Source organism: Lissotriton helveticus, chromosome 8 (assembly GCF_964261635.1).
Source record: "Lissotriton helveticus chromosome 8, aLisHel1.1, whole genome shotgun sequence".
Classification (NCBI taxonomy): Eukaryota; Metazoa; Chordata; class Amphibia; order Caudata; family Salamandridae; genus Lissotriton; species Lissotriton helveticus.
This window is the reverse complement of record NC_136069.1, coordinates 1,515,976,324-1,515,999,285: the sequence shown is the minus strand read 5'-3', so window position 1 is coordinate 1,515,999,285 and position 22,962 is coordinate 1,515,976,324.

Here is a 22,962-nt window from a genome sequence, read left to right as displayed (position 1 = left end):
AAGTCACTGGAAGTTGGCATTTCCATCCCTCATTGCAAAATGAACAGCACATCTTATGAGTGGGCTTTTACCACTTTGTGTAATGGAGGTATAGTAATATCATGATAACAAGTCAATCGGGGATAGTTGGCAATGTTAATCCTCCACACAATTTCTCTCTCCAAGGCATGAACTCACTGTGACCCAAATGATGTGAATGTAAATCCCACACTTACAATAATAAAAATGAAATGACTGTCTCATCAGGTCGATCTGGTACAACTTCCGGCCAGAGTAAGGACACCCCCCAGGCTCAAACTCACCCCCAAAATAAAGCTTCCAGCGATGCAAAATCACCTGGACACATTGACGTGGGGACCAAATTGGTCCTTCTGATCAGCCTGGGCAGACGGCACCAGTGAGTCCAACTGTGTCCACAACAACATCTCCCAATCCAGCTTCAACATCACATCTGACCACTACCCCAACAGCTGGACAATCTAGCAGCAACATCTCCTGCTCCCCGGCCCAATTCCAGAGATGAACAGCAACAACACACGCACTGAGGGTGGAAGAGCCGGTGGGAGGGGGCAGGCTGGGCCAAGGGTACATGCCCTTGGGGGGCAGGGGTGGTGGGAAGGCAATTGTAGCCCGCAACATGAGGCTTCTGGTCCCACTGATGCCTAGCCCAACCTCGCCTGAATCATTGCCACATATGAGGGTTACCAGGAAGTGGTGGGCGAGGTACTTGAAGAACTGCGGGCCATGAAGCAACTGCAGAGGTCCATAGATTAGAGACTGGATATGCATAACAACCAAATGAGTCAGCTCATTGGGGTGCTGAGGAGCATTAACACCACCTTCTGCGGGGCTTTAACACCTCCACCTACCTTTACCTGTGGTACAATCACATCTGTCCCTTCAACATCTACAGCAGCCACAAGAAGGGGGGGGCCCTGTCTGAGAGACACCCCTTACTCTGCAGCTGTGGATTCCCCTGCTTGATGTAGGGTGAGACATCCGAGGAAATATCAAGGAGGAATGGATGACGAGACACCCTCCACTTCAAGTAAGAAATGTTGCCCCTGATGTCCTTGTTTGTGTGGAATCAATTCTCTTTTTTGACTATTCCTGTGCACTTCTGCAATTTTGATGGGAGGAGTGTGTTGAACTTTGGACTCCAGGCAATGTGGCTCTTACAAAAATTGTATCATCCACCCACACTGGCAATTGGACTCCATTGTGGTCATTTATTCTCTGTTTCTGTTTTATTTCTTGTTGTCACCATGTGCACTGCAATAAATCCTCCTCTTACAACAACACAAGCTCATGTTGTACCATATACATCTAGCAAGTTATGTTGTTATTCCCATGTGATTTCTCAGATGAGAGTGTAAGCTACTTAGGTAAGCATGCACATGTGTATTGTCAACATAGTGCTATAGACTATCTCAACAATGCCAGCCCAAGACAGACATACAAGTGTACAGTCTCAGGAATACTTTATTCCATAGCTCCAACCTTAGGCTTGCATAATGTCACAAAAAGCAAACAAGACATCACTTGGTCAGTGACCACAAAAATCATGAGCATACTTCCAAACACGATAGGACAGGACGCATCTGACAATGCCAAATAGAATAAGCAACTGACAATTGGTCCAAGTCACCAGCTGGAGCCACATCGACAACCTCACAAAAAATATCCCACATCATTGCAAAAAGAACCTTCAACATAGCAGTACAACAGTATCTGAGCACAGGTTCATTCCAATCCATTCTTGCTGCGTCCGGTGGAATATCACAAACATATGTCAGTGGTTTGCCACAAGCACTGTGACATACAATGATTAGACACATCAACACCTGCATCTGGTCCATACACATTGAGGACTTAACCAATGTGAAGGGAGACGCGCATGATTTGGCTCAACAATAACATTGTGTTGGAGAACATGATGGCACACATAATGTAATAGGACCGCCACACGACAGGCAACAAGTCCAATGGAGAATTAGCAACTTACATTCTATTGCTGTGCAAGCTGGCTTGCTACCAGAGTAGTACAGTACACCCAAAGTCTGTGCCAGACAATCCCAAGAACAATCCATGTCCACTTCATACTTCAAAACAGCATCATATACTTGCTGAAGTTACAACTCTGAAATGTCCAACTGAAGATGACATAGTGACGGTAGCTACAACAGACCAATACAAAGAGGTTGCCCGAAAGCCATACATCTAACATCAATCAAAGTCAACTTCTGGAGTACATGGTACATTGGAACCTGTCATTTACACAAAGCTACATAAACTACATGTGCATGTCTCCAAACCTAATTCCACAAACAGCCGTACACACAGTTTGATACAGCTGTACATACCTAACATGTATCAATTATTGTCTGCCTCACAGTATTACAACAGTCACTGTAACAGTCAAAGTCATGACATCTCAAAGCATACTTACACTCAAGAGATGAAGTTGCTGATGAGCTCTTGTTGCATGTCAGCTACCTACTTCTTCTTCCCTACTATAACCATTGTTGCAGGGATTCTGCTCATACACAGAACTGTGCACAGAGACCCAGGACATCAGTGAATTGTTGTGGACCAAAAAACTCACCTCAGTACCTAGAACCCCTAACCGACTAGCATCAGTGTCACAATAGCTCTTCGTCCTATAGCAAAGGTACCAATGATTAGACAACCCAGAACATGCAACTTAGGTTACTCTCAGGAATGGTGGGAATCAAGAACACTCTTTCATTATATTCTCCTACCAGTCCACAACATGGGTAAAAAAAGAGACACGAGAAAGTTTAAAATCTTTATTTTAACGACGTGCTCTAAGATGCAGTATTTTTGCGAGCATAAGCAGGCATATGATTAGAAATAACACGATCAGCATTGTTACAATTTTATAAAACACAAAAGGAGAAATCACATTAAAATGATGGTGGGAACAGGTTATATAGCACCTTGTATGCCACCCTCCCTAGCTAGGAACTATGTTTTATAAAATATAGAAGGTCTCTTAGGCTTGAATGGAGAACCCCACACCTCCAAGATCAGCAGAAGTGAATCACATCAGGTTCTGCAATAGCTCTCTGTCTCTCTGGAAACTGATTTTCTTCAGGGTGTCTAAATCATGCATGCAGTCTGATAATAAATACGCCAGAATTTCAGCTAGCTGCAGCTGCGTGCATGTTATGCCTAGAGCATGAGCCGATCAGCCCGAACAACACCTAACATTGTTATGATAACCTTGAAGGCTTCAACACTCACTGTGCAGACTAAGGTCAAGCTGTAAGTCTAAAGATATTGAAAAAAAGCCATTCTCATGTGAAGCAATTCACACACACTTACTTACAACAACAGTTACATATAGTGTTGTGTGCAAAAGCAGCACCAAGATAAAATGGTGTTTAAACTTCTAATAAGCCTATGTTAACATAGCAATGTGCGCAAGTAAGGCCATGCCTTCACTACACCATCATTTGGCATTTCAGCCTCTTCACCCGGTGGCTCCTGCTGATCTCCATCCTCTGCAATGAGAGGGATGTTCCATGACAGTGCAAGGTTGTGGAGCATGCTGCAGGCTACGGTGATCTGACACACCTTCCCAGAGAAGGGATCCCCAGTCCTGTGCAGACATGTGAATCTGGCCTGCAGGAGCCCAAAAGCCCTCTCCACTGGCCGGCTTGTTTTCCCATGGGCCTCATTGAAGCGGACTACCCCTGGTGCTGTTTAAACAAGCATGGGCAGTTTAGATACGCTGAGTCATGGAACATCCCTCTCATTGCAGAGGATGGAGATCAGCAGGAGACACACCTATGTGAAATTATCAGTCTCACATTTGTAGAACATACAACCTGGCATCGCGCACACAAACAACTGGGCATATCATACTCACCAACAAGCCAGGCCCTCTCTGATAGTAGTTATGACATCAGCTGGGGTCTAGTGCTGTTCCATAATAAGGCGTCATGGGCAGATCCTGGGAATCTGGCACAGACTTGTGAGATGTATAAATCCAATAAACACACCACTAGCATGTTAATAGAATGAAAGTGCCTCCCGTTCCTATACACCTGTTCTCTAACTCACGGTGGAACTAAGGCAATATGTGTACCATTGATAGATCCAAAGCAAAAAGAACAATTGATGGACAGAATGCAGAACAATGTCATACATTCACCCCAAAACAGAGATCCGGGCCTAAATCCAACGTTTTTTTGCTCACCATGCCATTCCAGTTTGGACCCAGCCATTTGCAAATCAGCCTTGATCATGCGGCCAATGGGAACAGTCAATCCTGAACTGCCAGGCCAGGTCCTCATTGGACTGGAAACAAGCATCATAGGACCGGTTTCGGGCTTTCAGCCCTCATCAGCCAGATTAGCTTGATTCCAGTGGCATGGAGAGCACAGGACCCACTTCTGAGCATACCCGTCCCACTCGGGTGACAAATGCAAAAAGAAGAAAGAAGAGAGAGTAGAGAAGATAGATCCAACAACATGAGGGATGCAACCTAAACAATAAAAGTCACCCTTCATATTGGCCAAATCTTCACGTCTGGGAAACTGAATGCAGCTGTCCATGTGTCTTAGCAATGCTGCCAGCACATCACGTAGCAAACCACTAAACAAAGGTTGTGACATTCCACCAGTTATGACCAGAGTGTAAGGGAAATAACCATTTGCCAGGAAAAGCACTGCTGCCGTGAGTTTTACCACTGGTGTCAGCGATGTGGGATAGTTCATTTGAGGATGGAAAGAAAACTCCAACTGGTCACATAGATCTTGTATTGTCTGCATATTGAGACAAGACTTCTTCAGACGTCTCTTTCTGCCATAGGTTGTAGGTCTGGAAAGTCAGGTACAGGAGGCAGTGGTCTACGCCCTTTGCCAGGGTACCTATGTTTTGAGTGTACACACACATATGGATATTAGTCAAAGTATACACACTCAAATATACCAAGACACAGCCACATGTTATGTGAACAAACATCAATAAAGATGTCAGCAGTACACAGGAATACACATCATCACTGAATGACATAACATATCATACACAGGTACTTCTTGGATGAGGAAAGTGAAAGAGATGCCTGCAAATGGTCTGGATGATATGTATAACCCACTGACCACTGTTGTAGGAGAGGCCAATCCAGGTAGAAAACAGTCTAAAGCATATCATTGATTTTCCGGAGAACTATGGAAATGACTGGAAAGATTCAGACACATTGCCATGACTGTAAGCTCTACCTATCATCTCCAATCTGGCCTTCTCATGTGTCTGTTACAGCACCGTGTCCATGATACAATCTACTATTGTATGATGAACACCGTCATGTAGAGTATGTATCTGTCCCACACTGGGAAAAGGGTCCTCCGCAAGTTGCTGATAAAAAAATCAGCTACGGACATGCAGAGCTGCAGTCATACAATGTCTTGGCGGCCACTCCATTGAACTTTCTTGAAAAGCCATTATGCTTTGGAAAATGGCAGCCAAAGAATTAGACAACAAACAAGAATGAACTGGAGCGGTTCAGTTAAGACCGCTTGGACCCTTGTTCTTCTCCTGCACCAACATTATTTCTGGGCCCCTTGTGTACAGTACCGCCTCTCACTGTTCAAAATTTCATTTTTATATGAAAGTTTTATCTTATGTATTATCTATGGATGATTATCCAGGTCATGACAGCATTGTGTTTTCATTTTTTTCAGCACCTTTTTAACCCTCATTTATTTATCTATTTTTGCATTTTTGCTTTTTTTAACATGTTTGTATCATTGAACTTCTTTCATTCTTTTATGATTTTTAACGAGATCAAATAAAAGTATTTCTGACTGACTGAGTAGTCTACATAGCACACATACTTACCATCACTGCTGGTGTACCTGTACCTTGGTAATCATGCACAGTCATGTACAACACTATCATGTGAGGATTGGTGTAGGCAGAGGAATAGTGCCATACATCAGGGTACATGTTCCAACATATATGTACTGGTCGAGGTGCACCTAGAAGATTGTTTGTCAATGAGGCCTTCAACACTGACATAGTGGATGCCTGACCTCACTAATGGGACATGCAGAATCGCAGACCGCTGGCTGTTTAAACCGTGCAGAAAGCGATATCAATTACAGCAGTCACAGCCATCGGCCAACATTGAAAAGTGCCATTCTCGCCGTATGAGGCATTTGTTTGCCTCCAGATGACACCACCTATGTGGATACCTGGAACATAGAATGTGACATGCTGATATGTCGACCGCCTGCTGTTTGAACCATGTAATAAGCAGTATCAATTACGGCGGTCACAGCCTTAGGCCAACACTGAAAAATGCGACCGCTGTGAGCCTATGGCTGTGTACGTCTGTACAGAAGTCCTCCTATGTGGTGTACCAATAGATGGACGTTTGAGCATCAAATCACTTACTTTCAGACACTGCTGCTTAACAAACCTCCTATTCGTCAGCTGTTGGTTGCCACCTCTGGGAGCAGTAATGACACACTGTGTAGGGAGCAGGGCCCCTGCCTTTACTTCAGAGGAGCTTGAGACCCTGGTGTCCGAGGTCCTTCCCCTGTACCGCCCTCTCTATGGCTCACTAGAAGAGTAGGTGAGTACTGAAAATACAGTCTGTCATCTGCAGAAATTTTAGTATCCAAACCCATCGTGGCTCAGAGTCCCAGACTGAATTCAGTGTTGTCTATGTCAGAAAGTGTAGGCCAAACATAGGACTATGCTGTAATGGTTTATGTTGCATTGTAATTTGTGGACATCTCGTCATAATGGCGAGGTACATCCAGGCCTAGACCCTGCACCTGTTGTATACACATATCTATGCATGTTTAGACTGATTATTGCCTATGATGACACAGCTAATCAGTGAATGGCAAACGTGCTAACGAATGTGTAGGTATTGCACCCTACCTTGTGTATGTGTGCTGTGAGTAGCATGTGAGGATGATGGTTGATAGATGTTCAGTTCTAAATATCCAGCCACACAAATGAGACCTCACCAACTTGCTGTCAGTGAGATAGCATCACCTCACAGCCCCTTCAATAGTAACCCACAACGGGTATGTCACATATGGGTGGGACACAATGTGTACTGATAGTTATGGTAAATGTGGGCATAATATGATGTTTCTGTGGGAACAGTATGTTCAGCATGCAGAGAGCAAACACTGCCACTGATATGTGCCCTGTATGCTCCGTGGCCCAGACTGTAGCAGAGTTGAAGTGCTAATGGAACTGTTGCACAGAGGGCACTACTTGTAGACATGCTGATATCAGATGCGACCTAAATCAGTGTAACAAGAACATGAGATGGCCTCATATAAGCTCATGTGGTTTTGTGCATGTTGAGAAAGCCAGACCCAAGAATACTGTTCATGGTCCCATTAGGTCACTGTGTGTCATTGCCTTAGGACAGGCACCTTTCTCCAACATGTCTGGGATCTTACAGTCATATGAGTGATGGTGGCATTGTGTACAGGAACTTTGGTCATGTGACACATGTATACTGCAGAAAGTTGGGTACATCTGCAGTGCAGTTCACAAGTGCATCATCAGCTGTATCATAATGAACTAGCATTCAGTATGTACAATGGAATGTTTATGTTGTCCATTAGATATGGCCACATTTGGCATAAGGTGTGTCCCGTGATGGCAGGACTTCCCACACACACAAACTCTGATGTGGTATGATGTGCTAAGGAGTATAGCACATGTCCACTGATCTTCAGAGTTGCAGCTCTCAGTGACACACATGCCAGCCCTTTCATTGTGACCCAAAGGATATATGACGGTACCACGCGTACTTTTACAACGCGTACCGTTACAACGCTACTTTTACCACGCAAGTCGTTACAACGACTTGCGTGGAGGGACGCTGGTTAGTAAATTTTTTAATTTACTATTCCAACTCCAGTCCCCGTGGACTCCAGGGAAAGGAGTTGGATAGTAAATTAATCTATTTACTATCCTGGAGCGCCCCCCAGTGCAAGTCGTTGTATCGACCTGCGTGGTAAAAGTAGCGTGGTAACAGTACCGCGTTGTTAAAAATGCGTGCTAACCGCTGTATACCTGACCCAAATATTGAAATGTAGTAATGACAATGAAGCAGTGATGTTTCGGACTGTATAAATCAAGTCATTTGTCCAAACTGTTCAGGTGTCTATCCAGTAACTCTCTACTGCTGTACCCTTCAGGAGGACACAATGTTGTGCTATGTTAGATGCTAACTAATTTACATTTTGTGTGACCCCGGGCTATGTGATGTCAGTGGGCTAGCCTAGTTAGTGTTGACATGATCATGATTGAGGCTACTCCTCAGATGACATGAAAAATGTGCTGTGCGGTTTGTGTAGTGTTCAGCTTGTTGCCCAGTACACATGTAGTGTGTGCACTTTTGATTGATGGGTATGCTATCTGCCTACAACCTCTGTGTCACTTTACAGATTAGCTATATCTTTCATGTCAGCTCAGTCTCTTCATCTCTTGCATCCATACAGGTGAACTCACATCTTAAGGTGTCCATGCTGAAAACCATCGCCCAGAAGGTGCAGGCACTAGAGGTTCCTCGTCTGCGCAAGTGTCCACTGCAGAAAACAATGGGAGGACATGACACGCTGGACTCAGGAGATCGTGGAGGTCCAGCTGGGGGAGTCCTCCCCAGCCCGAAAAGAAACCCACCGGGCCCAGACACCCTGATGGCCTGTATCCTGGCGGTGGCATACTAGGACCTTGATGGGCAGTTGCAAGCTCAACAGCAGCTAGGAGGGGGTTGAGTATTGTCATGAGTGAACATTTCTGCGTAACTGTCTATCTTCTGTTTCAGACAGCTATTCCTACACCAAGCTTGGAGGTGACTCATGTCCCACCTAATGGGAGAGTTGTTGCATGTTTTGGTCTTGCAGTAGGTGCATGCTGACACGTGTAAACTATTACTAAGAACTAAGTACCAGAGTTTACCTACCACAGGGCTGGCCAATGTCACAGGTTGCCTAAATTATCAGTTGATGTCATGTGGGACAGTGGTCCCAAACAGCCCACTTGTCATCCTTCTGTCTGAAGTGATGCTTCCTCGATTCTGTGTCTCATGTGAAGGGGTGGTCCATAGACTTGTGGCATGGTATTCAATGCACTTTGGATGCATCCACTGTACACTACTTCCCCTTGGTAAGTGGCAAATGTACAGTATTATGATGTGGCTGAGACCATTGGTGCTACCTGTATTGATACCTACATGCTGGCATGTGTACCTTTTGATGATGTACTGCCATATATACAACTGTTCCGTACATGACCTGAGGGCCTACATGCATTTCATTCTTATTCCATCATATGGGTATGTGTTGGCCATTGTGTTAGTGACAATAGGTTTTGCATGATGGATGTACAGAGCAGGTGTAACCACTTACAAGGGTGTGGAGACATGGATGGGTGAGCCACATATATCCATTGTTGAATGTCATTAGGCAGGGCAAACTGTTGCAGCAATGACATACATGGTGGGAAGACTTGCAGTACTATCTGGCAATGTGAGTTTGCATGCCATTGAGATGGGTATATTCAGTGAGGTGTGATGGACATGTGCATTTGTGGAGTCTTATACACTGGCTGGTCACATGAATCAGGGAGAGACATGCTTAAACGTTTAGGCCATATGTGTGTGTCAGCAGTAAATACACCATTAGTATGCATGTTTGCGAGACTATAAAGGCACAATGAAATCCCTTCCCTTTTGGACACAAGTGAGACTATTTTCTGGCCTGGATATTTCCTAACCCTCCTGTACGTTATTTGTCGTAATGGCATTTACATTTACAATGTTCAAAAGGTCGGCTGACATGGGTCATTATAGGCTGGGGATGTGCCAGACTCATATATAATGCATAATTGTGCCGATATCTCACACCACTTGGAGCCACAATGTCTCCATTCTACTCGTCTGGACTACATGTGACACCTAGCGAAACCACTCCTGTGCAGCTTTCAATAGCCTCATCTGGCAGTGAACAGATGTGTAAGTGTCACTTGGGAAGTGTGTACAGTGTGGAGTTTGCACTTCCATGTCTCCGCATTCTTGGTAGTCACACATTGCTGTGACTGAGCTGTAGCAGGTGCCCAGCAGTTCTCCATTTTGTAGGTTAGGGACACCTGATGATTTGCTGATTGTAGGGCCTTGTGTGGATAGGTAGAGATGCATTTCATGTGGACATTCCATTTGATGACATCGGGTAACTATGGTATCCTACAAGGGCCTAGGTTTGCAGACTGATGATATTTCCTGCTACTCATATGTGGCTTAATTTGAAAAAATGTCACACATGCAGATGGAGCTGCCGGTGGTAATGACACCATTATTTGTCACTGTGCACAGGTCATATAGTAATCACTCATGTGCTCATGCCACTTTTTGACCCATTGCAGTCATCCTTGTTGTTATTGTGATCTGTGCAATTGTGTAATGTGTTGCTTTAGGATGTATTTGCCCAGTATGTTCATGCAATAGAAATTAACATATTTCTACTATTCGTGTAGCATCAACCCAGGGCAGTGGTGGAGACAGGGCAGTGACCATTGGGGAAGTAGCTGTCCAGACTGGTTCCCTTTGCATCAGTGACACTAAGTGAACCAGTGACACGAAAGGTGGTTTAAGTCTCCCGGAGGAGCCATCCGACACAGCATCTACAACATCAGAGTCATCCTGCAGTAGCCAAATCCTGGTGGTGATGGACCAGCCAGAACTTCCATCCACCACATCCATATCCACCCCCTTCCATTTCCACCCTCCCTGCTGCATCCCAGCAAGCTGTCTGTGCCCACTCCCTCAAGAAGAGGGTAGTCTCCTTCTCTCCAAGCACCTCAAGCCCTGCACTGGTCTCCTCTGCTGTCCTGGGTGTGGAGGCCATTGACATCCTAAGGCAATCCAGGTGTAGGGCCCGCAGCTGACTCAGATGGTCTCATACCTAGAGAGCATTCACATTGACACGTCTGACGTACAGAAATCAGGCTCTGGCTTCCACACTCACAGCAGCCTTCCACAATTTCTATGTTTCCAACCCACCTCCTGCCTCCTCTGCTGCCACAATTCCTACTCCCATACCAGCCCAAAGCACATGCACACATAGGCATGCATCCTCCTAATTATCCACAGGCAGCATACACAAACACAAACATAATGAAAACACACACACACACACACTCACTCCCAAGGCTTTTGCACCCCTCACCACCACATCCACTGATGTGCAGCAAGACACCACACCACCAGATGCTACGCCCATGCTGCAAGACACCACACCACCAGACCCTACACCTATGCAGCAAGACACCACACCACCCGACACTGCAACTACCCACATCACACACCCAGACACATTCCACAACCACACATGCATCAGACTGAGAGCCACATGCACGCACACCCACACCTCGGACCTCACATCTCTTTACTTTCAAAACACCACCCCTTGTCTCAACTCTTCCCCTCGAAGTCTTCCTTACTCCCCTTGACCTGTTCTCTGCCACAGCTGCCCAGCCCCCCTCAAACCCAGGTCTGATTTCCTACCCTTATTCGTCCCTCTCACTACAGCCTCTGCAAAAACCCAAAGTAAAAAAGCAAATACAACTGCTGCTCCCCCACACCCATAGTTACCCTTAACCGCTTCAGCGCGGCGCAGATTCCTGCGCTGTGCTGAACGTTCCATTGAGCCAATGGAACGATGACGGAACGGTTCTGTCATGAGCACAGCTCAACCGTCGCTCATGACGGAACCGTTCTGTCATAAGCATGGAAGGGGTTAAGAGCCATAGCCCTCCCCATCCAGAGAACAGTCCTCTTGCAGCCCAACACAGCCCTCCCCATCCTGAGTCCATTCCTCCCACAGTTCAGCCTTCTCCATCCTGATACACACCCTCCCACAGACCAACCCAGCCCTCCCAAACCCAATTCCAGCCCACCTGAGTGACATCAGTAAGGTGCCTGGCCTGCTCACTAGATGACCTTCCTGGTTCGGTTTCCCTGGCAGTGTTTTTGAAGGAAAGTTGGTGGCACAGCAGTCTGCTGGACCGCACTAAAGACATTGGTCTGGCCATTGACCCTTGTTTTGTAGTGTGTTTATCTAGGTACCTGAATGAATATTCCTATTCTTTGCCCTTGTCCGGTTATAAATCAATAATATCCCTACAACGGCATAGAAACCCTTTTCATAATTCAGTCATAGAGCATGCTGTCACATTAAGTAAGCCAATTCCTCCAGCCCCCTAGAAAGCACACCGAGTTCTTAAACAAATCCAAGCCTCCAGCAACCTGGGAAATCCCCGCTGCTTTGTTTTGATTTCGTCCGAGAACTCCTGTAAAGCACTGTAAGAACGACCAGTTCTTAGTGACATCTTTATTGACGTCTTATGTCCAGCCTTACGTCAAACCCGGCACTTTTCAGGTATAAATATACCAACGTTGCCTTAAGCAAACACACGGTGGTAATCCTGGAGCAGAGCAGCTATCTACTTCCGAAGAGCCCAGCTGATGCGAGAGCCCACGGACGCTGCCCCTCCCTTTTGACGCGCTGAGAAAGACGCTGTCTTTTCTCTTGCCGAGAAATCCAGCCTCCGGCGTTTCCAGCCTACCGGCAGGGATACCGAGTCCTGAGAGACAGATACCAGCCCTCCTGCCTTCTAATACCCAGGTACTGAACTGACTAAACCCTTACAGAGAATTCTTGAGTCAAATTCTTGGCAAAACAAACTTAACTTAAACTGCTACTTACTTACTCCTTCCCACGTATTAGGCTTAGGTCAGGTACACCGGGGTAGGCGTAGTTAGAAGCACCAGTTGAGTACGATTAGTCGATGTATATATGTATGTATCTATTTTATCCATTTTAAAGTATCATATGGCTAAGAAACCATATCAATGCTTTTACAGTATTATTTCATAATCCTGCTTTCACTGTATGCACTTTACTTAACTATAAGTATTGCAATTGTAGCAATTCATTTCTCTTGTATAAGGAAAGAGACTGCTCAATAAATAACACCTTTTATTGAAAACGGCAGTCTCTCTTTTTCTCTACAATCTGGTGAAACTAAGTACGCACCTTTGACTGAGTGAAATAGCTGTCTTTTGTTTACACACGACTCTAGAGATACACTCTTATTCAGGGGGAGCAAAGTTGTCATGTTTTATGGTTGTCAGAAACTAAATCCCTTCTTGTCTATCCAGGGTGGTTAAACTCCTCCTCGCCTATTCGAGAAAGTTTCTAGTGAACTCTGAGCTAGCTGGCAAAAAACTTAAGTCTGATATAGTCAGTAGAGACCTAGTTAACCTCAGTCCTACATCTACACTACTGAAGATATTATTCCAATGCGCAGAGCCTATTGGGACTATAGGAACTACACTACATGGCGCCCAACGTTTGGTAAGGCGATAAATCTAACGCAAGACGTTAGAGTAACTCAGTCGTGCTTTTTCACACAGACCCTTTCTCCCGTAAATACTCCAAAGACGTCTGGAGTGGGTCAAAGGTTAAAATCCGCCGGAACTTAGTAGGAAGAGATTTCTATGTATATTTTTTGGTTTATTCAACGTTGAAGGATACAGTGTTCCAAAAATATTGTGCACCTAATCTTTGTTTCCTTGAAAACCTGATCTGCAACAAAAACCTTTCTGTCCGTAAAAATGTCAGAAACTGAAGAAGATAGGGAGGCAGCTAGAATAGTAGATTGTCTCCTAGAGGATGACAATAGTCTCCTGTAAACCGACCCGGATGCAATACTCATTCCGGTCAACATAAGAAAAACTGTAACTCTTAAACTTATAGAAAATGGACTAACATCGAGAGGTGGTACAGTCATATTCGTAATTGAGGCACATGAATATCGGCAGACAGAGGTATTCTATTCATGGATAAACTTTCCAGCAGCAAACGCTGTCACACATGAATTCCACTATTACAAAATAGAGGAACCACCAGATGACTAAACTTCTTTCGAGGAGGTGGAAATCCCATTAAAATACCAAGAGCACCTGCTCTGGTTTAAAGGCGCCCTAAAACATAATAATCACATCACCAGGCTCGGTCTACTAGGTAGACCAGGAGCAACATGGCCGGTTCTAGCCAGCTACACACCATATCCCGACACTGAAAAAATGTCAATACCACAACTTTTAGCACAGCTAAAACAACTGATTAAAATACATAGACAATTAGTCCAATATGTAATGCGGACTTCAACAGTCCAACCAGCTATTAACATTCCACAGCTGACCCCTCATCAGGGGAATACAAATAAAATAACACCACAGAACATACAGTCATGTCTGGGTAAAGTACCCATAAAACGGGAACAAATTCCATTCTGGTTAGCACAAAAAAATCACTTAAATAGAGGCAGTGTTTCCGGATACTACCCCTACTGAGAAACACAGAATTCTGACTATCTGCCTTCCAATGGGGATCGCACCACATGTGGAGGACTGTGACACTTGGGGCACAGTCTTTGCTTCCATTTACACAAAAACACATGGTGTTCCGTCCATGGCGGTAATACCCGATGTGCTAAGACAGATTCAAAACGAATACGGTCCAGAACCTGCTTTAACTCTAGGTATGAAATTACTGAAAGACTTCAAGCAGGTCTCAGCTTTATTATTATCTAACATAAAAGGAGAAGCAGCATCTGTGGGGATCCGTCAGAAATTGAAAGAAACAGATATAGCAGAACAACCATTTGAACTTGCCAGAATCATAGAAAAATCCTATGAAGAACTAGGAAGAGATAGTTTTGGTGGGAAACCAGTAAAACCCCAACTAACTGAAAATCCTGAAAAGATATTTATTAAAAATATTCTAAACACTCCAAAAAAGAGCTGGGATGGAAATAAACAATCCACTCCCAAAGAAAAAATATTCCAGTCCTGAGGAAAGTCTCCTCGGCGGAGAGAAAGATCTCCGGACCAAGGACACAAGTCTCCCCAGAGGGAGCCCTCTGAGAAAAGATACAACCTTAGAAATAGGGATAATTTGAAAAAACCTGATAGATATCAAGATATTGATACACGTCCCTCTCGATCTTTTCAGACTTCCTCGCAGAAATCGGAAAGAAGAGGACGGTCAGAACACAGGGAAGAGCACGTCAAGTCCAAAGACAAGGAACCTGCTCATCAAAGTAAAAAATTACAATTTCCAAAAAAGAAGGTAGCCAGTATAAAAGTAATCAAACATGTCGAGGATCCTGAGGACACAGCTGAAAAACGAAGAGTGGGCTCAGACAATGCTAGACAGCGCAGCAGACGTGAGCATAGCTCGCAAGATCCTGATGAATCATCTGGAGACAGTGGACACGAATGAATACATTCAGGTGGAAACTGCAGATACCAGAGTTAGCAAACCTCATAAAATATACGAAATAACATTACGTATAGAGGGAGATAAGACTAGGAAAATAAGGGGTCTATTTTGGGATAACGTCTCCAAAGGCTATGACATCCTTTTAGCTGAAAAAGACTGGCCACCGGAGTTTGTCAGGGAGTGCCCTCATGGCGAAGAAATGATTATGCCTGCCTTCTCAAATCACAATCCAATTCATAACAAATATACACTTGCAAGAAAGTGGGCAGTAGCCCAAGCACCTGCATTATATAAAAACCATGTTGGATGGGATGAGGACTCTCCTCCTCACAAAATCCAGTTAAAAAGTCAACCAACTGCACAAAGGCAGTACCCAATTAAGCAAGAAGCTAAGAAACAGGTCAGGGAGATCTTAGATCAACTTGAATACCAGGGGGTGATTGAAACATGCACCTCACAAATTAACAATCCTTTGTTTCCTGTCTCCAAGCCAGACGATTCAAATCGTCTAGTTTTGGACTACAGACACCATAACTCATTTTGCAAAACTTTTGCAGTACAAAACTCGCATAGTGCAGCACTAATAAATAACATCGTGCGCAAAAAATACAAAACAACATTAGACATCTCTAATGGATTCTTTTGTCAAAACATAGCACCTGAAAGCAGGTATTTGACCGCTTTCTCAATAATGGGCTCGCAGAAAAAAATCTGTCGACTCTCCCAGGGGTTCAAGAACAGCCCAGGATTATTCTCAGCAAGAGTAACAGAGTTACTACAAATGTATGATGATGAGGCATTATCTTATGTCGATGACATCTATCTAACAGATGATGACTTGGATACTCACTTGAAAAGAGTGAACACCATAATACTTGGGTTCGCAGCAGAGGGTTACAAATTCAACTTTAAAAAGTCACGAATTGCCCATCTAACTGTCCTGTTTTTAGGATATGAATTATCAAGTGAAGGCAAAAGCCTGGCAGACAATTTCTTAGAGAAATGTGCTGTAATCCAAGCACCAAGAACGTTGAAAAACTTACAATCAATTCTAGGTTTCCTGAATTTCGGAAGAACTTACATTCTAAATTATGCAGAGAGGGTTAAACCTCTCTACGAACTAATAAAACCAGATTTTAAAACAATCAATTGGACTAAAAAACACAGAAATTTTGAGATCATTGCAAACAGACATGTTAGCTAAAACAAAATTGCAAACACGTGATAACACACGCAACCTTGTGATCCGGGTCATCCCAGGAAGATGCGGATTCACATACCTAACCTCTAATGAGGGAGAAACGGTACCAATAGCATACAAATCACATTTGTACACAGAAGCTGAAAAAACATTCAGTATTAAGGAAAACATTGTACATGCGGTTCAAACAGCTGTAGCAAAAGAAAGAGACCAAGCCGAAGGCAGACGGATTACTGTTATAACAGCAGAATCAGCCTTTGAGGCATTAACAAGCCCATGTAATTTAACTACTGTGGCGTTAAATCCAAAATGGATACAATGGGAAAATTCTCTTGCTACAGACAAAATGAAGTACTATTTTGCCCCAAACATGAAAAGATTAAAAAATCTAGAATATGAAAGAGAATATCCTCAGCCAATCGACATTCTGCCCATACAACAGTACGCCAGTGTAATATATACAGACGGATATGCACAACCCTCGGTTTGGGGAAAACAAGCCTATAACGCCACATGCGAGATTGTTAAATACGTGTGGCGCGGAGGTAAATTGAGACCTCTGGTAACAATATCACACTGTGTAGAAAACAATTCAGATCAACAAACTGAAGTAATCGCGTTAAAAATGGCGCTAGACAATGCCGATCGCGAATTCCTGACACTAATAGTGTGCGATTCATATTACTGCGTCAAATCATACAATAACGACTTGCAGAAATGGGTTCAAAACGGTTACAAAGATGACACAGGTGCCACAATAAAGCAAAAATCGCTTTGGGAACAAGTAGTTATTTCACAGAAAGAACTACCAAAGACTCACGTGATACATTCATTGAGTCATGAACGTGATGGCGTTCACGTTTCAGGGAATTCATTGGCTGAGACAGCCACAGCGGAAGCAACTAAGCCGGCTTCCGTAGCTACAAAAAAGCATTCAGGAAAATACATAGACGGGGTAACGATGCTGGCGGTAAAAACGTCATCAAAAGGCGACTGTGCAGCGCTACGCGTCAACTATCCACTCAATTAAACATACATAATTGATGCAAACTCGGTTCCTTATGCTCAAATCCATGGAGTGGGGGATAGAGTAATTCCAAACACGAACAGGAGAAACTTATTAATAGCAGACGCACATATGGGTGAAGGTCTAAGACACCTTAAGATTAAGGAATCTCTGAAAGAATTACAATCAATATACTGGTGGCCAGGAATGAGCCTGCAAAACTACAAATTTGCATTTTACAGGAAAAACTGCAACAGAGATCGCAGTGGCGAACCACCGGGAGTAGTACCAATGCCCTTCTTTTAGAGATCACAAGAATATCAATACGAAAATACCCAGAAAAAATGCGTCCAATTAATACTATTTAAGACTAGTTTCACTTAAAATGTAGACCCCAGCTCTTGGCTTACGTCTGAACTGTTAGAAAAGATTCGCGAGTCTATAGCGGCATAGACGCAATTGGCATGCTACACTCTGACCAGGGTCCTGCTTTTAGCTCTTGAGCTTATGAGGAGGACATGACCAGCATGGACATTGCATTGCGGGAATCTTATCACTTCCTTCCTGAGGGAAATGGGATGGTGGAAAGAAAAAACCGAGACATAAAGCAATCTATAACGGCAAAGGTATTAGGTTCGGGGGTTGGGTGGGACAAACATTTAATAAGTGTCCAACGTAGTCTTAACAATCTGCCAAGAAATTCTCTAAAAGGTTTCAGTCCGTACGAACTATTGTTCGGGACTAGAATGCATATCCAGGATCTCGATAGTCAAACTTCAGTGGTAGAAAGAAAATGCTTTGATATCAAAGATCGTTTGGCTATTTTACAGGACTTAAATGAACCAAGAAAAGACCTGAGCAACATAAAGTTGAAACAACAGCCAACAGCCACTGAAGAGAAACCACCTGTCCCAGCAAGGCCTGTCTGGATTCCAAAGATTGGGGATCTGGTCAGAGAGAAAATCGCGGTGAAGAAGGAATTTGGGCCTTCTTACAGAAAAGCAGTACCTGTCTTAGCTGTCAACGGAACAAGATCAGTTGTACTACCGCCCCTTGCTGGTAAAAAGGAGAACCAAGTTGTATCCATCGACCTGGTTAAACCACAATCATGTGGCCAATAATAAGTAGTAGGCCAAGTGGACTCCCAAGAAATAGCAGAACACCAAAGTTTGCTACAAATCAAGTGGTTCAAACTGAGAGACTAATCACATTTGATAAACCTACAGTGAATCAACAAGGACTATGCAACAAAGCCATGGAACTTATGCCTCTTGAAACCCAAATTGCAACAATTCGTCAAGAAACACCTGTCTACAACGATGTAGCCACAGACTATACTAATGAAACAAAGAAAAATCCAGAAGCAATTCCAATAATTGACAGAACTGCATCAGGCTACTTCATCAATTTCGATGACTTTTCTGAGGATCCGAGCGAACCTGAGGAACAGCCAACAACAACAAAAACTTTTAAAGACAAAACTAAAGAACTCTTTCATCAACTACAAGAAACCTATCTGATTTTCCCATGGATTGAATTTTGGGTGGTGCTAGGTGTACTTTTCCTCCTGCTTTGCTATGCTTGGGACACTTCATTGAGGGAAAATATGTTACAATGGACACAGCAAGCCAGAATATCAACCTGGTCCTAAAGCCAAACAAGTCTTCACACATCGAGAAAAGAGAACTTTCTTCAGTAAACTTCACAGCCAATCCGATACCCGGTGGGGTAGCATTGGACAAAACAGATTATGATATATATGGCCCGGTCGAGCTCTTGAAGTATCCTCATCAATTTAAGGTTTCATTAAGTGACTTTGTAAAACCGAGTACATTCTCTGATGATTGGGCTTTTGAAAGTATTAATGATATGATGTCAGACTTAGTTATGTCAGCAAAATTTACAGAACATGATTATTTACAAGGTTCATCAAATTATGATCAGATGTACTGCTACAACCACTATGGTAACCATTATTTGCATAAATCTGCTCAACCTAGAAATGTTTTAAATTATGATCAATGGGAACATTGTGCAACTCCACCAAAAGGCAGTTCAAAAACATTTTATGAGAAATTTCCATACTTCTCAGGGTTTAACACAATTGAAGCAGACACGTTTTATTTCAAACTGTTGAATAAGACAGGAATGAAAACCATGCTGACAAATACAAAATTAATCTATTCAGAAACATTTTTTGAAAAAATGAATACATTCGGTTTTGATTTTTGGAACAATAACATTGAGACAAAAACCATCTGGGGTACTAAAGATTGGCAAGTGCAAGGTATAGATTCATTATTCAGAGCCTGCATGATCCCAGAACAAATTATATTTTTGAATGACACAATTCAACAAACAACCTGTCTTGGCCTAGCCAAAATTAAAGACTTGAACAAACCGTCTATTCCAAAGCCAACACCTGACAGTAGTAGCACTACAGAGGTTGAGATAGACGTATCCCATATTTTAAACCAAAACAGAACACATCCTGATTGGAAAAAATGGTTGATCTGGCCCACAGACACAAATAACTGTCAAGATAGATTCCTGAACAAAATACAGGGGTTCAAATTGACCAGGCCAGACCCTAGATACTCCTAGCGACAACATCCAGGGATAGTAACAACATACAGTGTAGGAAAACTCTGCCTCGAATGGCTATAGACATCCACACTGGCAGAAATTAAGCAACACTTAACTTTACTTAAAGAAGGTGCTGACTTGCGTGATTTCATTATGGGACCACGCAAACAGTGTCAAAAATGTTTCATAGCGGCCTCTATATATGCAGCTTATAACGAAGCTTGGAAAGAAACTCAAATTGAAACAGCAGAGAAAATACGGGAAATTGACCGTATTAATTTGGAAAAATCACTTTCTGTTGTGGACAATGGGTTAATGACTCTGTCTTCCAGAATATATTCACTGGACAGTATTGTATCATCTGCAATCGATATAATAGAGCAGGACATGCTAATGTTACAACATGGTCAGTCCCAATTGCGTTCTATTGTACAGCTTGGCAGGACGTTACAAAATCTGCGTTCAGGGTACGTGCCTTGGCGTTTAATCAACACAACGTCACTATTCTCTATCTTTAACCTTACTGATATACAAATCAGCTTGGCACAAAAAGGAGCAGAATATACAATTCTGAGCATTGAAAACTTGAGAGATTACCATTGACAATGTCAGAACGACCTGTCATTGAATGGATAATACACGGGATAATAACTATTCCGATAACAACTTTCCAATTTCGATACTGCCAAAAGTATATACAGGCAGGCCAGTATGAAAGGTTGGGTAAAGGATATATTAAGTCATCATGGAAATTACCTTACACACACACATGTTATAGTGAAAAAGGACAGAATGTATTTCTTAGTGGTGATAATTGTGAAAAATCACTAAGTGGTATACTTCTGTGTCAGGGTTTAAATCTACATGGGGCCTGTGAGGGGACTTCAAATAACCTTTCATGTCACCAGCTTGGCACACCTGCAGCTCGAATAGAGCCATTCTTTAGACGGCTTTCGAACGGGAGCTACCTTCTAATAGTGGACCACAGATGTTGTGGCTTGGTGCCAGGAAAAGCTTATCTGGTAAGCGTTTCGTCCAGGGTCACTTGCTGTTTGCAAGTATTGTATCCGAACGACACTCCAGACAGGGAGGGATAAATTTGGCCCAGTTTGAAAATCTCTTCTATTCGAATTGATACTTTAAGCAGAATGAAGTCTGTTCTTCTACAGACGCCAGTGCCCTTGACGTCATCAAAAGAAACGTATGATCTCCAAGTTGCAAGGACAACGGCAGAGATACATAACCTTTTATCAACAAATTGCGCTTACACTTCGCAGAAATGCTAAACGAAATCTTAAACATTTCTGATACGAATGGTATCGCGAGTGTATTTAAGACAATTTTTTCGGGACTGTTGACACCTTTCAAAGCAGTCCTGGGCATCTTTCCTAATTTTGTCCATTCAATCTTTGGCGGCCTTCCACTCCTGTTGGGACTCGTAGCAGGCATTTTATTTTTGATACTCCTGCTTCGTTATGGCAAGCCACGTCACAGACAAGACTCCAGCAACAATGGAAGAAATGATCCTAGCTATACGCTATCGGGACCGCATAACTAAAGTCCTTGGATTAGCCCGGCTAAGAGATCTGAATATGACCTGGTTTCTTTCATTCAGACCAATCTGGCAGAACTGTATCTTACCTGTGTTAAGATGTATGCTGTGCGGAGAAGAATGCGTGTTAGACGTCTGTCTCACACTACAATCAGAAGTACCATTGGATACAGATACTTTGCTAAGTCCAGTAAAGGCTCATGCATCGTGTTGTCCCCAGCGGTTACCCATCCTGATGACGGCATTCGTTGAGACTTCACCACTGCGATTGAAGGGTAGTGAAGTGCAAGATGAGAGCAGCATCAACCAGGTACGACCCTCTGTGAGCACTGCTGATCCTGTCATCGATGATAGCAATCATTCTCACGACTGCACAGTTGCGGCATTTTCCAACTTGGTCGAACTTTCACCTGAAGCGGTAAACTGCTTTTTTGAAAATCTGTCTGAAATGATGTTCTCCCCTGAACAAAAAGAATAAACTTTTAAGCAAACGAGCACTCAGCGTTCCCTGAACTCTGAATTTGGCCTTCGGCTTTGAAAAACAAAAGCTACTGAAAATATTTGGAACTGTTTTGACTTCTTCCCTTGAAAAACGAAATTATTTTTTTCCCGATTCCAAAATATTTACCTTTTTTTTTGGCACTCATCCTCTGCTTAAAGTAGAACTATTCTTAGAGAACAGAGCTTCTATTTTTAGGAACTCTAGAGACAATATATCACCTCAGCCTCTAGCATATTTACAAATAACTGTGTTTATATGTGATGGAATGGTCTCGCACTTTTCTTTTCTGTATTAAGAGCCATTTCATGTGTAAATTTATATGCATCATTTTTAATGAATGATTACACAGCTTGAAAGCGTACAGTACCTATACTCATTTTTCGTGTATTTCGCATATGCCATTTTAGATGCAAAAAATGTATTTTGGGGTGGATCGGTATACACATGCACCGTTAGATATGTTTACTATTGCTTAGTTTAGTAATTATGGACATGAATTCATGGAGTGGGTGTAGTGTGTTTATCTAGGTACCTGAATCAATATTCCTATTCTTTGCCCTTGTCCGGTTATAAATCAATAATATCCCTACAACGGCATAGAAACCCTTTTCATAATTCAGTCATAGCGCATGCTGTCACATTAAGCAAGCCTATTCCTCTAGCCCCCTAGAAAGCACACAGAGTTCTTAAACAAATCCAAGCCTCCAGCAACCTGGGAAATCCCCGCTGCTTTGTTTTGATTTTGTCCGAGAACTCCTGTAA